The sequence below is a fragment of the Cottoperca gobio genome, chromosome 8 (genome assembly GCF_900634415.1).
Source record: "Cottoperca gobio chromosome 8, fCotGob3.1, whole genome shotgun sequence".
In the NCBI taxonomy this organism is placed as follows: Eukaryota; Metazoa; Chordata; class Actinopteri; order Perciformes; family Bovichtidae; genus Cottoperca; species Cottoperca gobio.
The window spans coordinates 17,121,918-17,134,780 of NC_041362.1; the positions used below are offsets into that span (position 1 = coordinate 17,121,918).

A 12,863-nucleotide genomic window follows, 5' to 3' on the forward strand; every position below is an offset into this window, starting at 1 on the left:
CCACAAGGTGGAGGAAATGGGGGTGTTGGAAAAGGGACAACCGCCTGGTAATACTCCTCCATTACCATCCCAAGTCAAAACTGTCTGGAAACACAGCCTAATAAAAAGGGAGGAATTTCAGAATATCAGCAGATCTTCTTGTTGCGTGAAATCATAACTGCGTGTGAACGTAAACAAATCTCTTCAGGCCCACAAGCTCAGGTTGACCCCAATCTGAACCTCCCTTCCTGTCCACCTGGTTCCTCCAGTCCAGTGCACTGACCCAAGACGGCAGACAGTCTGAAACATCTTCAGGGAACCCCCCCCCCACCACCCGCCCCATAATCTTCCAGACTCCAACCTTTCCCCTGCCTGCCTGCTCTGTCTGCCTGTCCTGTCTGCCTGTCCTGTCCTGTCCTGTCTGCCTGTCCTGTCTGCCTGTCCTGTCTGCCTGTCCTGTCTGCCTGTCCTGTCTGCCTGTCCTGTCTGCCTGTCCTGTCCTGTCTGCCTGTCCTGTCTGCCTGTCCTGTCTGCCTGTCCTGTCTGCCTGTCCTGTCTGCCTGTCCTGTCTGCCTGTCCTGTCTGCCTGTCCTGTCTGCCTGTCCTGTCTGCCTGTCCTGTTTTGACTCCAGGCCCAGGACCGTGCACTCTGGCGCAGCATTGTTCTTCTATAAACAAAAGGCTTCCTCCCTCCCCCCCACCTTTCACTTCCCCCTACCCTCTGTGGAACGTAAAACCTAAAGGGGAGGGAGAAAAAGCAGAGATTGTGACTGACAAGTGCTGGTGGTTGTGCTGGTGAACCTGTTCATTAACTGTCTTTCTGCTAAACTCCAAGTCCTCTCCTGATCGACCAGCTATGACAACATGTTGGGTAATGTTTGGTCTTGAACGCTGCTAGACTCCTGTCACTCACTGGGGCAGCAGCCCAGGGAGGCTGATGTTAGCTGGGTGGTGGAGCTTCCATGCATGGCAACCTCAAGCAGGCATTCAGTTTGGCACAGGAAGGAAATTAGGCACAGTTGTAAGTTCATTTTGAACTGAACCACCTCAGCCCTTTTCAACCAAAAGGTGACCCCGACAAATAACCTCTAAAAAGGGCTTTATGTGGTAGTGCATTGTATGTGTCACAGAGGGAACCACACCACCCATTCAGCGCTGCCCTATTCATGACAAACGTGGGTTACTTTTTAAAGACCTGGCTACACCACTTAACTTTAGCCCTCAACTGCAGTCAGGCAGAATAGAGAGAGGAAGTAGGATAGAATTTCAGAAACTTAGTCCAACTCTTCACGGGGTGCAGGCTAACTGTGGAAATGTGGTTTAGGAAAATTGACTTGTAGACACGGGGAAATATCTCAGCTTTTTTCATATTTTAGCAAATCCACTTCTGTAATATGCAAATCTGATAAGACTCCTTCTGGTCACATAGTACAGATATTAGAGTCACTGGTGGCAGAGTGATCATGGAACTACTAACTGCCAGGAAAATCTTCTAATACCTCTAAACAGACCTGTAATTTCCACGATTTATAAAATTAGAAAGGAAAAAGTAACAAAATCTCCTTGTGCATCATTTTTATACTGAGAGGAAAACAGAAAGGAACACTTAAAAAAAAGGAGGGGAAAAATAGCTTGATCCCCTCTTTCCAAGTAAAAAATAAAAAAACCTTACAGGAGGAATTCAAAGACATGCTTCATCTCCGTCTCACACGTGCCCCGAGTGAGCGGAAGAACAATCTTGTCAACAATTGAGGAGTGTCCTACTATATTTCCACTATTTATTGCTGCTTTTGTATCAGTTTCTTCACCGTTTACAGTTTTCTGAAGAAAAAAAAGTATTTAAAAAAAAAAAAGACCAAAAAAACAATTGAAGAGTGGAGAGGAAACCAGCAGTGAAACGTATTAAGAAACTCATAGTCCCTGTGACGTGCATTAAATACTGCAAAGCAAACACAAAAGTTTTGATTCCCAGGACTCCTGTTACACACATCGCTACGAACTGAAGCATAAAAAAACATCGGACTTGGAGGAAAGGAAAGACAGAAGACATCATCAAAGGATAGAAGGCCATGACTAAGAGGAGCCATTTATCATTATACATCACACTCAGCACCTGCTGGTAAAGTCATGAGAGATCTCGTGAAACACAGCGACACGCTCAGAGGAAGCATAGTCAATATAAATGACGTGCTGTGGTTAGAGAATGATGCAGCATCAAAGTCCAGTGATCATTAGGCACTGTTAATATCTGGGCAACCATCCAAGATAAATAACCGTCGAGGAAGGAAAGCTTTGTTCCGGATTCATTTTGGGTGTCATGGTGCATAACGTTGGCAGCTGTAACCAATTGGATTATTCTAACAATCAAGCTTTAATGCTGCTAAATGATAAAGGACTACAGTGGCAATGAATGGTTAGACAACCAGGTCATGATAATACGGAGCCCATTAGGTGACGTGTGCATTGTAACACATTCATAATTTCCTCACCCTCATAAAGATTTTTCCTTAAGAGGTTTGCTGAAATATGTTTAAATATGAGGAAATTATGAATGTGTTACTGTTTTAGTACTTTATCAAATTAGGACTTCTGTGGTGACGTCACATATTCAACAAGACTCGTTTGAATTAAGATGTGTAATTATATTGCGAGAAATGTGCGCCAGCGCGCGTGACTTACTTAAGCTTAACAAAACAATAGAGAAAATAAGTGGTAGATTGAATCGATAAAAAATAATTGGTGCTTGCAGATCAAAACGTAATAGACTTTCTGGCCTGAAAAAATAAGAGGATGTAAGTTACTGGTCCCAACAAACGGAACGTCACCCCCACAATGGACTGGACAGCCTGTGGGAAACACCGTTGTTAAACCAAGATTGCTTAAAAATGAAACCAGTCTTTAAACAAAGACAAATGGTGCAGATACAAAGATGTACACTTGCACAAATCCACCAACTATAGGTAACGCAAAAAGCTTATCTACCTTTGCGAAATCCTGTTTGACTACATGGGGAAAGTCACCACACACATTCACACGTGAAAGGAAAGAGGCTGGCAACATTCTTAGTGTGAGAACATTTCATCCATCTCACGTCACCTTTTCCCTCCGTGATACAGTGTAATTGCATAATGCTGAAGTCCACCCCGACTATTTTGGGCTCCAAATAGTGGGAAACCATGCCACAATGGCAATTTCTTGTGGCATTCCCGTTACCCCTGCATAGTACATCACCCTCTCTTTCCACTCTGTGTGATACAACGTTCCTAACAGAAAGTCATCCAGGCGAGTAAAGTCTTCCATAGTACCTTCACCGCTGCAGCTAAGTGAGAAGTCAAAACAGTGAGCAAATCAGAGCGCAGCGCAGCTTTGGCTTCTGCAAGCTTGCACTACTGTTGGCCGGGCCCCGAGTTGTTTTCAGTGGCTGCTCGGCTCTCCTGGCTTCTTGGCTCCTTGGTCCCCTCTGATGTAATGGAGGAGAGTAGAGAGATTGGATAGTACCAACCTGTTTAACAGAAGTTGAGGACCACCACACTGGCGTGTTAAATGCCAGAAATGCCACTTTGCTTCTTCACTTTGGTTTTCCCCTTCCAATCCTGGGGAGTTTTAGTTTCTAAGAATGATTTCACAACTTCATCTGGGAGCAGTGTTACATCATTACCACCAGTCATATTTTTCCTTTTATACCGTGTGCCTTGCCAGTGAATGTGTTGGACTAAAAGGACCCACAGCCTTTTAGGAATCAGGACAGTAATCATGTCGTAATCGTAGATGAAAAGCACTGCACAGACATTTACTACCATGTCTTGAGAATAGGGCTGCAACTACAGCTATTTTCATTGTAATTATCTGCCAATTTTTTTTTTTTATTAACGCTTGGGTAGGAGAAGCCATCAAGATTTAGCTAGATTTCTTTAATTATCCAATCGAAAAACCCAGCCCAATGTTGTCAACTCTTTTCCAATGAAAGTAGCAGAACTAGTGAGAAAGTCGCAAAGTTAGCAACACTTCAAAATGCTAACTTATGAATGTAAACATGTAATGAACCTAAACAGCAAACATGGCTATTGTTCGTACTTGTCAAGCTAGCAGCTTCTGGAAGACTCGTGACGCACAATGAGTGCACGAGCAGAGTGCACGAGCAGAGTGCACGAGCAGAGTGCACGAGCAGAGTGCACGAGCAGAGTGCACGCAGGAAGGCAGGTCCGAATAAATCCTCTTTTTTTTTGTAGTAGCATTTGATTTATAGATTGTCGTCAGGTTGTTAAGAGTATTTCAACAAATATAACAAAAATGTTTCTAAAATACATTACCCACCTTAGCTTTAATCATTTATTATATGAAACACAAAATAATTGTGTAAAAAGTACCATCACAACTTAAGACCCTAAACTGAAGTTGCTATTTTATCCACATGTCTCAGTAAGATACAATGTTGGTAAAAGCTGTGACCTAATGCCGCTGTGTGCAGGTGCATACATAAATGGCTTTTTAATATGTCATGCAAGTCATGTTAAAATTAGATGACAAGCGTCTACAGGACATGCGTCATCCTCATGTCTGAGCCACATTTAGCTAAGCCTCTATGAAATCATCCCTCAGAGCTCAGCTTGACAAGTGAAGCCATATTGTAAGACTTCTGCGGAGGTTATTTTTAACATGGGGATTAGACAAAAGTTATCAAACCTGTGGAATACAAAACTGAATTATCTTGCAAAACCTTTTAAAAATATGGACCTTAAACATGAGCTTTCAGATCGAGTTAAAGAAATGTGTCGATGTGTGGAGAATGTGACCATCATTTAGTCTTGGGGAACCAAAGTGGAGGAAGTAACATAAAACATAAAAATCCTCGTCACTAGAACACTCTTGTAGCCTTGAGCTCAGGACAGTAAATGAGTACATCAAGTGCTGCTATAATAATAAGTTTCAGAGAGTAAATATTAGGGCTACATCTCTGAAAATTCCCAACATGACTGTCTATAGTAGCATCTGCCTGAGCGCTGAATCATCAGGCATTTGGCACTCCCACTTTTGGACTTGAAGGTTAGTTCATAATGAATATCCCGCAACTCTTATCACCCAGACAGTTTCCCATCGGTGACAATGAATACCCATGAGCCTCGGTACATACTTAGGATTCTTCTAGTGCCAGAGCGTTAGGGAGCAGAAAACCCTGTATTGAAATACCACATTTGCTTCTCTGCGCATATGCAGTTGTTTTTACTATGCAGGAATCCCTTGGTGTATTTGTCCAACTTCGGCAAAGGTGCCATTTGAAATGTGATCCGGTGTGAATATAAACATCTTTCTTCTGATCCCTTATCCTCAGAGAACTCAACGGGCTCAAACGTCAGGCCGAGGCACGGACAGACGCCTCCAGTCAGCTGTTGGCGTCTTGTGGCTTTTCGCAGCCCCCCCTTGACTTGAGACTTGAGAGACACCCCCCATCTGCTTGAGGTTAGTCAGAGTTAAATCGTATCAACCCGTGTCCATCCAGGTTTAAAGCAGAGTCCGCACGTCCAAGAATTATTCTCGGGTTACCCTTCCTCCATCAGACAGCTGGGCAGGAGTGCTCTGACCTCCCTGCCTCCACCTCTGTTTCTAGGGGAAGTGAAACGACCGGTGCATATGTGGATATTTATCAGAGCTAAAGAGACTTTGTGCAAACTGGCAGAGTGAGCTCACCTGGGCACACTGTGGAGGGATCATAATAATCACAGACATCCCTACAAACAAATAAAGGGGGAAACAAGCTTCATGCCAAAGCTTCAATCACAGATCAGCAGTGGAATGTGACAGGACAGGCCTTTCCTCAGACTGCTCCACTTTAACCTTTCAGTGGAGTGTAAAGCCGTGTTTCCACTGTGTGGTGCGGCTCGACTCACTGTTGGTACCAGGTGCTTTGTTTTCCACTGCAGATAGCATCCCCCCAGTGTAGGTGGGGTGATCAGTCGTTTGCCGTAGCGACGCTGCTTGAAACCGCCGTGGAAACGGAAAACTCTCTAAATCCTTTCATCGGCAACCAAAGAGAGGAACGTCTGCGCCTCGCCAATTGTAAGGTGTGGTGTACGACGTAGTTTTGCCGGCTACCATTTTCTCAAAAAATCGGGTTTTAGTGAAGTTAACAAAACGCTATTGACTGTAGTTTTTGTGCAGGTCACTAGCACGTGACAACGCTCTGACCAATCAGTGGTCTGTAGTGTTTTAGCGTCACCTAGAATCTGCTTAGCTTGCTTGGAATCTCTGCTGCAGCGGTACTAAAAAAGTATCAGGTACTATCCCCAACTTTTCCTAATGGAAAACCAAAAAAGAGCAAATGGAGCGGTACCGTGCAGAGGAATTACATTGACCGGCATAATGAAAATAGACAATGACTGTAGCACAACAGTGTGGACTAGTAATTAGTGTGATGGTGGACCTCCACATGTGTCTCTCTTACTAACACAAGAGCCAGAGAAGTTTTTAGACAGTTAATTAATGCGAGATAGTGAGGCTTTACTAGGGCAGCAGATGTATTGCTTTTATCACCATTGCAGTGTGAATTTCCACAATAAACACATGGCAAAGGGCTGCTCCATTCCTTGTTGCATTCCTTTCAGGAACTAAAAAGGGCTTGCGGTTGAGGAGCCGTCTACAGAGCAAGGCCTTTCTCTGACTTTTGATACGGGACTGAGTCCACAACCATAAAACTTGTCGTTCCTGCTCGAAGTTCATTTCTCCAATGTAGTTTACAAAGCGTCAACTATACGGCACCAAAAATATACAAATGTAGGTTTTAATATCAACTGAGCTCTTCCATGTACATCGTTTGAAAAATAAATAAAATTGGCTTAACAGCCATGGGAATCTGGCAAAAGCAACAAGGCATGACCAAAACAATTACATTGTCACACACAATTGTGCACTTAAGAGTATGCCACTAATTTAGCACTGCACTTCTACTGCATTGTCAGAGTCACAATGGATAGTCAATATATATGCTGCAACAACAGAGTTCCACTTTAAATCTGTTATATCATATCATACCACCATCACAATATCCAACATTTGTCTTCATATTTACAAACCTACACAGCCTGAAAGAACTGAAGTGTCAATGTAATTTGCTAATGATCCTCACAAGTCACATTTTCCACAGCAGCAGTAGCAGTGACTAACTAAAAGTAAGGGCATCTAAAGTCAAACAGGGTTCTAGCCTGACATTGGATATACATGATAAAAGAAATACCCTCAAGTGGAGTTTCAAACTTCAAAGGGAGCTCAAGTTTGGGAAATAGGCGAGAAATAGAGGGCTAGGGCAGTGGGAGGGCCAGCGTGGACAAGAGCCAGGCAGGAATGATAGGAGAAGAGCCTGCGGACAAGAATCTGTTTAGTCCTAACTGGAGCTCCCCTCCCTCACACTCACTCACTTGTAATCCAGTTTTTACCCATTAACCACCACAGCCAGGTTAACAGAGCAGGCCTTTGAAGGTCTTTCCCAAACCACCCAGGAGGATAAGCACTTCTCCGAGGCCAAAGACACACTCTTGCTCTCTGCACGTTTTCCCTCCGACATTTCTACTGGAGGCCAGTGTATAGATCCTGAACTGAGATGTAAATTCATATGACTCATCCTAGCTGAATATACCATACTCATTTAAATTCTTTATGAACTGTAATCAACCATTGCTTCCAGCATACCAACTACATAAATCACAATAATGGAAATAAGGAGAAGACACTTTCAGAGCACCCGGAGGGTAGAAAAGCAAAGCATGATGTACAATGAGAGACGTGCATGTGCGAGAGAGAGCAATAAATAAGCTAGAGGATGTGTTGCAGCTCTGTCAGTACAGCTGATATGTGTAGGACACCATGCAGGCTTGAGAAGAGTGCTGCAAGTGTTGCAGCTAACTGCAAGCATCAGTCCCCAAATGGATAAATGCAGTATGTGCTATGTGCACATCTCATGACCTTCAATGACAGATACTCTCTCTTGAGCACAAAGTAATAAGAGAGGTGAACATAAATGATGTAAAACTATATACAGAAGAAACCACCAGTCATATATGGATTTTGTTAGAGTAATTTTTCATAGAATTGAACTGAGAGTTCAGGTCAGCTTGAAGAAGCAGAAGATGTTTCAAATAGTTATTCATTACTTTTAGCTAACTTTTGAAACCACTTAACGCTTTTATCTATGCATTTAAGGGACGCTCGATATGGATCAGTCAATACCAATAATTACCTGCTTCTCATGGCTGATACAGATAAAATCGGTAATTTCCCATTTTTGTATTTGAAAAAGAAGCTCATAACCTGTAGTTTATGCACAGCTGAGGGTAAGACAGGCTAACATGTAGTGAGCAAAGATGGATTATTTAATATCCGAACCAAATCGAACACAACAAAAACAGTTCAAACTTTTCAAATGCTCATTTATTTATTCTAGTTACATACATCAACAAACGTATTGTATTGCAATGGTAATTATCCAATCATTTATGGGCCTGATTAATATTGTGCATTCCTAAACGGTTAGTCATCCTTTTTTATTTATGTTTCTTTTAGCTAAAATATCTCCCTGGTTGGGAACCACTCTAGTAGGACAGTAAAGTATAAACAGAGAGCATGGTGGGTAATTTTCTCTGTTCTTTCAGTCTCAAAATGAAACAGGAAGTCTGGTTACAGCAGGGGTCGGCAACCTGCGGCTCAGGAGCCACATGCGGCTCTTTAACCCCTCTGCAGTGGCTCCCTGAAGCTTTGACAAAAAAAAAACATGGAAATAAACAACATTATTTTTATGTCTTTTTTGTTGCACAGTGGACAATCTTTCAAACGGAACAGCTCTTATCTTGGAGTTAGAGGTGATATTGTGACACTGAAATACATTTAATTGAATTTTTACATTCCGTCCACTAAAATATGCGTCACATTCTCCTGCGTCTACGGGCGCGGCGCCTTTCCCTGCAGGTGGCTAATCTCGAGTTTCCGACCCCCGGCTAACTCGGTAAGCTAATAATGGATACAACAAAAAAAAGAAAAAAGAGAGTTTAATTCTGCGTGGACAGATGCATTTGATTTTGCTGCCAACGATGCTGGTTTACCTGTCTGCTTGATATGTGGCGAGAAATTAGCTAACAACAAAAAATGTAATGTCCAAAGACATTTCAAGAACAGACACACAGCATCTGCTGAAAAGTACCGAGCTGGAGATAAGCGAAGAAAAGCGAATTCTGAACTTCTGCTGAAAGCGGAGCAGAGCAAATATTCTTTCAAGAAATGGATGAAGTCTTCAAACTCAACTACTGCTGCTAGTTTTGATCCCGCTAAAAGAGTTTGGTGTTGTCCTAATAACAATTACAAATAACAATATAATCTCAACAGTTTCCTTTGTCTTTCTGTAATTTCATAAATGCAACAAATATAGTATAACTATATATACAACTTAAGCTGTGTTATGAAATATGTGTTGCGGCTGAAGACACATTATTTGGTGGACGAGGTGGCAAAATGGCTCTTTTGATAGTAAAGGTTGCCGACCGCTGGGATACAGGAAAATATTATCGGTTGTTAATGTTACAAAGCAGCCACTCTGAAGTGTTGATGCTCTTCTCAGCAGGAAGATCTCCCCAAACCACACATGCCACCCACTAATCAAACCCACGGCATGCTGTTATAATACAGAGCTGTGAGCAACACACAAGTCGCCTAATGTCCTGCCGAGTAATAGCAATACCTCACTTTATTATTACAGGGGGACCTCAAAAAGGGGTTGCTGGACTGTTCTGCTCCCCACCTGTCAGGGGTGACGTTTGGACAAGTGTTCGGAGTCTGGGGAGCACTTCCTCTCCGAGAAGCTGCCCACTCTCTCTCCCTCTCCCCCTGTTACATCTGGTCTGCTCCGGGCCGTTGCTGGCGGCGGTTGAGGGTAAAGCAACCGCAGAAGGCTTTGTCCTCATTGAAGAGCAGCTGAACCAACAGGAAAGCCAACCCCAGCCAGTCAGTCAATTAATTGATGGAACAATTCAAAATTATGTGAGGCTCTCAGTAGGGGAAGGAAAATGTTTACAAACGTGCAATAATTGCTCGTCACGTCCCTCTCTCCGATTCCACCACCCCCTCGTTTATTTTTTCTGGTCTTTTGACGCCATTGTATTTGTTTCTTTCACGTCTTGTTAAAGCAAAATGTGGAAATGTTTGCAAAAACAAAAATCCATGATAGGCCAGTAGAGCCAACAGTTCGCCACATGCAGCTAATCACTGTGCATTTACCATGTATCCTGTCTGAACACCCAGATGAAGCCAAATCACTTCCATACAGCCACTCAGTAAAAGAAAAGAAAAAAGAAATGTCTCAGACTGAGACCACATGAATGTACAGAGAGCCAGCTCATACCACATTAAAACAGTCTTGATCATCAGGTCCTGCGCCTCCACAGCCCCATCTGTACCCAGCTGTGGAGGTTTCTCTTTCAATTATCCAACATCCAAAGACCCCCATCTGCAGACTACAGTCAGACTAAGCTGCATTGATAAAGCGAGGACTCGCACAAAAAGAGAAGAGACCTAAGCCTTTCACTCGAAGCCACACACAGTGGGCCAGTGTGAAAGCCCAGGGCCTTTGTTGCATCTTCAAAATAAGTCTGTTTTATTCTCAAGCAGCATCTGTGTCCATTCAACTGCCAGTCATCTTACAAGGGAAAGGAAAAGGGACAATTTGGAACTATTTAATTAGAAATAATAGGGCTGGCCTCTTCTATTTGGAGAAATCGGCTGCAGTACCATCAAATCCTGTTAATTTGCAACTGCAGCTGATAAACTGCAAATAACAACCTACAGAGAGGGTGCATCGGACATAAAAAGAATGGGTGAGCGCGGAGGAAGCGCAGTTAGTAAGGGTGGGAGTGAAATATGCTTTGGACTTGGTCTGAGGGGGATGAGGCTTACAGTCGGAAAGAACAGGGGTGACTCAGAGAGGAAGAGGTGGGAATGCGAATGGAGAATTCTAGGGAATCCCACTGAGATAGCTCTCTTCGCTGGTCCGCACCGCGCCAAAGAATTCAGACGAGCAAACCATATGCTTAACAAGTCACATGTAAACTCCTAGCAAAGACAAAAAAGGGGCTATAAATGTCAAGAATCTAAATCGGACCAGAAAATCAATCAAACATCAGTTCGTTTATTATTCTGTTGCACGTCCGTCTGGGCTGAACATGTATTCAAAGGGTAAAGACAGAACTTTGAACGCATTTTTAGGAGTCTGATTTCACTTCTATGTGATAGACAGCTGGTGACTCACAGACGGATTGGAGGGGTGCGTTCCTTTTTCTCAAATCATACTATAGGGAACTCTGCAACTTTGCATTTCAGCTGTGTGTCATCAGATTTATGGATGCATAAAAAGTAGTGCAAATTACACTGAGATATGTCTGCATGACAGAATTTAAGAATGATCAGACAAAGCAATGAGCCGTAGCGTAATGATGTAATTTATGACCCGGTGGATCACTTCGTGTTGTGCCATTAGTTGTGTTTGTATGTCACATAATTTAGGAGTGATCAGCTGTAGAGTCTAATGGAAACCTGTCCTGTGTTGTCAAGGGGCAATTCACACCCAGAGTGTTAGTTTTAGCAGCTTGCTTGCCATATTTTTCCAGTTTAATAGCTGGCAAACATCTGCAACATCTGGTTCAAATGAACAGGGGGGTTTGTCAGCAAAGAGAGACGCCTACAGCACAAACAGCTACAGGCCTGTTTGAATGTAGCAACTCCTCATTCACAACCTGCCTGGAAACAAATTCATCTGCAGCCATGTGTCAAAAATCAACTTGACTACACATGACAACACACAGCTACAATGTCGCAATGCCCCTCTCTGGGCCCATTACTCCCTATGCTGCAGTCTGATAAGCCTGGCATACACAGCTGTGCAGTGCTAAACAAAGAAACACATAATGACAGTGTGCAGTGAAGCCTCTCCACAAAAAGTGAGCTCTTGGGCTTCACCGCCAGACGGCCGCCTTGGTATAGAGCTTCCTGCACTGCACGCTCTCCAAGCTGGAGCAGAAAGGGAACGCAGTGAGCTCAGCTTTGGGACAGAGCTGACCATGTGGATGTCATTACATAATTCGGAAAGAAATATGCCCCAAGGAGTGATTGCTAGTGGTACTGGAAAAAAAATCCAATGAAAGATATGCAGACAGAGAAAATTGTTTGATTTAAGAGGGATGATGTTAAATATGGAAGGGTGTACCATGTCACTCAGCATCAAGAGGACTGTGAGGTCCTGCACTTTGCAATTTTCAGCATTTCACCAGGAAACCACTGCAGTCCATCTCAAACTAACACACTCATTTAAACTTTTTCAACATGAAAACAAAGTTGTCTATACATTTTTTCCCAATCTTATAATGTACATACTCCTATATATTATGTATATATCTAATTTAATGAATGCTGGATACCATTTTTTCTATAGAACTCTCCACATTCAGTATTGACCTCTGAATGACTTCTCACAGCTATACAAGTGTAGCTCAAAACTTGATTTCCTTGGCCATCTTGCACGTCCAACTCATTAAATCCCTCTTATTAAGAACCCTTGTTGTTTCCACTTATTCCTATCAGAAACAGCACCAGCTAAAATATTTAATTTGGATCTTCCTGGTAGAAAAGACTGCCATGGAATGTGATTCAGGTCAGACACTGGACGGGCAGCAGCCTCTTCTCCCAGTCAAAACAGTGAGCTCTCATATAAACCTTTTTGCTGTCTGTGTTGAATAGGCACAAACCAAACAGCTGAGGGAGAAGAAGAGTGGATCATGCTGCAAAGGTATGAACTGGTTGAGGCTGAGAAGAACAGCTTTATAAATGGATGCAGTTACACTGCAGGAATACAATTG

At 42.9% G+C, this 12,863-nt stretch overlaps 1 protein-coding gene across 1 annotated transcript in view; it reads right to left on the minus strand.

The window, feature by feature from the left end:
• smurf2 (SMAD specific E3 ubiquitin protein ligase 2) overlaps positions 1-12,863 on the minus strand; it is a 51,304-nt gene that overhangs the window by 37,199 nt on the left and 1,242 nt on the right.